This window comes from Natator depressus, chromosome 28 (assembly GCF_965152275.1).
Source record: "Natator depressus isolate rNatDep1 chromosome 28, rNatDep2.hap1, whole genome shotgun sequence".
Lineage (NCBI taxonomy): Eukaryota > Metazoa > Chordata > Testudines > Cheloniidae > Natator > Natator depressus.
This window is the reverse complement of record NC_134261.1, coordinates 9,060,245-9,065,244: the sequence shown is the minus strand read 5'-3', so window position 1 is coordinate 9,065,244 and position 5,000 is coordinate 9,060,245. Positions and strand designations below refer to the sequence as shown.

Sequence of the window (5,000 nt, the reverse complement as noted above, 5' to 3'; positions counted from 1 at the left end):
GTGGCCGGAGGAGAATTAAGCCCGGAGCCCGGGGCAGGGCGACCCCGGACGGACGGGGCTCCGCCGGCCCCTGCCCGCGGGGGCAGGCTCCGGGTTGACCTGGTGGCCGGACGGGAATTAAGCCCGGAGCCCGGGGCAGGGCGACCCCGGACGGACGGGGCTCCGCCGGCCCCTGCCCGCGGGGGCAGGCTCCGGGTTGACCTGGTGGCCGGAGGAGAATTAAGCCCGGAGCCCGGGGCAGGGCGACCCCGGACGGACGGGGGTCCGCCTGGCCCCTGCCCGCGGGGGCAGGCTCCGGGTTGACCTGGTGGCCGGACGGGAATTAAGCCCGGAGCCCGGGGCAGGGCGACCCCGGACGGACGGGGGTATGCCGGACGGGGCTCCGCCGGCCCCTGCCCGCGGGGGCAGGCTCCGGGTTGACCTGGTGGCCGGAGGAGAATTAAGCCCGGAGCCCGGGGCAGGGCGACCCCGGACGGACGGGGGTCCGCCTGGCCCCTGCCCGCGGGGGCAGGCTCCGGGTTGACCTGGTGGCCGGACGGGGATTAAGCCCCGGCTCGGAGCAGGGCAAGCCCGGGCGGAGGGGGGTCCGCTTGGCCCCTGCCCGCGGGGGCAGGCTCCGGGTTGACCTGGTGGCCGGACGGGGATTAAGCCCCGGCTCGGAGCAGGGCAAGCCCGGGCGGACGGGGGTCCGCCTGGCCCCTGCCCGCGGGGGCAGGCTCCGGGTTGACCTGGTGGCCGGACGGGAATTAAGCCCGGAGCCCGGGGCAGGGCGACCCCGGACGGACGGGGGTCCGCCGGCCCCTGCCCGCGGGGGCAGGCTCCGGGTTGACCTGGTGGCCGGAGGAGAATTAAGCCCGGAGCCCGGGGCAGGGCGACCCCGGACGGACGGGGGTCCGCCTGGCCCCTGCCCGCGGGGGCAGGCTCCGGGTTGACCTGGTGGCCGGAGGAGAATTAAGCCCGGAGCCCGGGGCAGGGCGACCCCGGACGGACGGGGGTCCGCCTGGCCCCTGCCCGCGGGGGCAGGCTCCGGGTTGACCTGGTGGCCGGACGGGAATTAAGCCCGGAGCCCGGGGCAGGGCGACCCCGGACGGACGGGGCTCCGCCGGCCCCTGCCCGCGGGGGCTGGCTCCGGGTTGACCTGGTGGCCGCTCGGGACTTAAGCCCGGAGCCCGGGGCAGGGCGACCCCGGACGGACGGGGCTCCGCCTGGCCCCTGCCCGCGGGGGCAGGCTCCGGGTTGACCTGGTGGCCGGACGGGGAATAAGCCCGGAGCCCGGGGCAGGGCGACCCCGGACGGACGGGGGTCCGCCGGCCCCTGCCCGCGGGGGCAGGCTCCGGGTTGACCTGGTGGCCGCTCGGGACTTAAGCCCGGAGCCCGGGGCAGGGCGACCCCGGACGGACGGGGGTATGCCGGCCCCTGCCCGCGGGGGCAGGCTCCGGGTTGACCTGGTGGCCGGTTTGCTTTCGGGCCACCAGGTCAACCCGCTGCCTGTATGGGGTTGACCTGGTGGCCGCTTTCCTTCCCGGCCACCAGGTCAACCCGCTGAATGTATGGGGTTGACCTGCTGGCCGCTTTCCTTCCCGGCCACCAGGTCAACCCGCTGAATGTATGGGGTTGACCTGCTGGCCGCTTTTCTTCCCGGCCACCAGGTCAACCCGCTGAATGTATGGGGTTGACCTGCTGGCCGCTTTCCTTCCCGGCCACCAGGTCAACCCGCTGAATGTATGGGGTTGACCTGCTGGCCGCTTTCCTTCCCGGCCACCAGGTCAACCCGCTGAATGTATGGGGTTGACCTGCTGGCCGCTTTTCTTCCCGGCCACCAGGTCAACCCGCTGAATGTATGGGGTTGACCTGCTGGCCGCTTTCCTTCCCGGCCACCAGGTCAACCCGCTGAATGTATGGGGTTGACCTGCTGGCCGCTTTCCTTCCCGGCCACCAGGTCAACCCGCTGAATGTATGGGGTTGACCTGCTGGCCGCTTTCCTTCCCGGCCACCAGGTCAACCCGCTGAATGTATGGGGTTGACCTGCTGGCCGCTTTCCTTCCCGGCCACCAGGTCAACCCGCTGAATGTATGGGGTTGACCTGCTGGCCGCTTTCCTTCCCGGCCACCAGGTCAACCCGCTGAATGTATGGGGTTGACCTGCTGGCCGCTTTCCTTCCCGGCCACCAGGTCAACCCGCTGAATGTATGGGGTTGACCTGCTGGCCGCTTTCCTTCCCGGCCACCAGGTCAACCCGCTGAAAGTATGGGGTTGACCTGGTGGCCGCTTTCCTTCCCGGCCACCAGGTCAACCCGCTGAAAGTATGGGGTTGACCTGGTGGCCGCTTTCCTTCCCGGCCACCAGGTCAACCCGCTGCCGGCATGGGGTTGACCTGCTGGCCGCAGAGGGGCAGGCTCCGGGTTGACCTGGTGGCCGGACGGGGATTAAGCCCCGGCTCGGAGCAGGGCAAGCCCGGGCGGAGGGGGGTCCGCTTGGCCCCTGCCCGCGGGGGCAGGCTCCGGGTTGACCTGGTGGCCGGTTTGCTTTCGGGCCACCAGGTCAACCCGCTGAATGTATGGGGTTGACCTGCTGGCCGCTTTCCTTCCCGGCCACCAGGTCAACCCGCTGAATGTATGGGGTTGACCTGCTGGCCGCTTTCCTTCCCGGCCACCAGGTCAACCCGCTGAATGTATGGGGTTGACCTGCTGGCCGCTTTCCTTCCCGGCCACCAGGTCAACCCGCTGAATGTATGGGGTTGACCTGCTGGCCGCTTTCCTTCCCGGCCACCAGGTCAACCCGCTGAAAGTATGGGGTTGACCTGCTGGCCGCTTTCCTTCCCGTCCACCAGGTCAACCCGCTGAATGTATGGGGTTGACCTGCTGGCCGCTCTGCTTCCCGGCCACCAGGTCAACCCCCTGCCGGTATGGGGTTGACCTGCTGGCCGCAGAGGGGCAGGCTCCGGGTTGACCTGGTGGCCGGCAGGGACTTCAGCCCCAGGGCCCCTGGCAGGGCGACCCTGCCCTTGTTCCCCAGAAAAGGAGAGAGCTGGCTCGCAGCGGGAAAAGCTGCCTACGGCACCTGGGATTCCCAGGCGGTCACCCATCCAAGTACTAGCCAGGCCCGGGACGGTTTACCTTCCGAGATCGGACGGGATCGGGGGCCTTCCGTCCGGTATGGCCGTAGGCACTCGGCTCCGGTCCGCCTCGTCCCCTTTCCCTTACTGACTCCCCTGCCTCGGGTGGGCCCGATCCTTTTTTCCGTTTTTTTTTTTCGCTCCGGAGGCTTCATGAGCCCCCCCCCAACACCCCTTTGGGGGTCGGTGAAAATTTTTTTTTCAGACTTCCAGGGGCCCGATCCTGGCCGCGGGCACCCGGCTCCGGGCACCCGGCTCCGGGCCGCCTCGTCCCCTTTCCCTTACTGACTCCGCTGCCTCGGGTGGGCCCGATCCTTTTTTCCGTTTTTTTTTTTCCGCTCCGGAGGCTTCGTGAGCCCCCCCCAACACCACTTTGGGGGTCGGTGAAAAATTTTTTTTCAGACTTCCAGGGGCCCGATCCTGGCCGCGGGCACCCGGCTCCGGGCACCCGGCTCCGGGCCGCCTCGTCCCCTTTCCCTTACTGACTCCCCTGCCTCGGGTGGGCCCGATCCTTTTTTCCGTTTTTTTTTTTTTTCGCTCCGGAGGCTTTATGAGCCCCCCCCAATACCACTTTGGGGGTCGGTGAAAAAAATTTTTCAGACTTCCAGGGGCCCGATCCTGGCCGCCGGCACCCGGCTCCGGGCACCCGGCTCCGGGCCGCCTCGTCCCCTTTCCCTTACTGACTCCCCTGCCTCGGGTGGGCCCGATCCTTTTTTCCGTTTTTTTTTTTTTCGCTCCGGAGGCTTTATGAGGCCCCCCCTAACCGTTTTTGGGGTCGGTGAAAATTTTTAGTCAGACTTCCAGGGGCCCGATCCTGGCCGCGGCTTCGCAGGCTGGCCTGGGGGGGGGGGGGCATCTCTAGCTCCGGCCGCGGACGGCGAGACGCTCGGCCACCAGGTCAGCCCGGAGGAAAAGGCTGAAAAAAATGTCTAAGTCCCCCCGGGACACCAGGTCAACCCGGAGGAAAAGGCTGAAAAAAATGTCTAAGTCCCCCCGGGACACCAGGTCAACCCGGAGGAAAAGGCTGAAAAAAAGTCTAAGTCCCCCCGGGACACCAGGTCAACCCGGAGGAAAAGGCTGAAAAAAATGTCTAAGTCCCCCCGGGACACCAGGTCAACCCGGAGGAAAAGGCTGAAAAAAAGTCTAAGTCCCCCCGGGACACCAGGTCAACCCGGAGGAAAAGGCTGAAAAAAAGTCTAAGTCCCCCCGGGACACCAGGTCAACCCGGAGGAAAAGGCTGAAAAAAAGTCTAAGTCCCCCCGGGACACCAGGTCAACCCGGAGGAAAAGGCTGAAAAAAAGTCTAAGTCCCCCCGGGACACCAGGTCAACCCGGAGGAAAAGGCTGAAAAAAATGTCTAAGTCCCCCCGGGACACCAGGTCAACCCGGAGGAAAAGGCTGAAAAAAAGTCTAAGTCCCCCCGGGACACCAGGTCAACCCGGAGGAAAAGGCTGAAAAAAAGTCTAAGTCCCCCCGGGACACCAGGTCAACCCGGAGGAAAAGGCTGAAAAAATGTCTAAGTCCCCCCGGGACACCAGGTCAACCCGGAGGAAAAGGCTGAAAAAAATGTCTAAGTCCCCCCGGGACACCAGGTCAACCCCGAGGAAAAGGCTGAAAAAATGTCTAAGTCCCTGCTCGGCCATCAGGTCAACCCCATTCAAAGTGACGGGTTGACCTGATGGCCGGCAGTCTCACGGAAGTCCGGATGGGGTCGCCAAAAGTGCCCTCGGCCGACCGAGAGAACCAGGAGGTCGGATAGGATTTCAGATTGGTCCCCCTAAATTGGCGGTTGGATTTTTCGACTAGTTCATTTTGACGGGTGCGAGGAGATTTCTGAGAACAGGTTTTTCGGAACCTGTGAGAACCAGAGATGAGCCTCGGGGACCA

At 66.2% G+C, this 5,000-nt stretch overlaps 1 non-coding gene across 1 annotated transcript; it reads right to left on the bottom strand.

Annotated features, from left to right (window-relative positions):
- Window positions 1–3,047: 3,047 nt before the first annotated feature.
- LOC141979383 (5S ribosomal RNA) lies at window positions 3,048–3,166 on the bottom strand. The gene has a single exon (XR_012636799.1). It is a non-coding gene; the product is annotated as a 5S ribosomal RNA (ribosomal RNA).
- Between the last annotated feature and the right edge of the window lie 1,834 nt (window positions 3,167–5,000).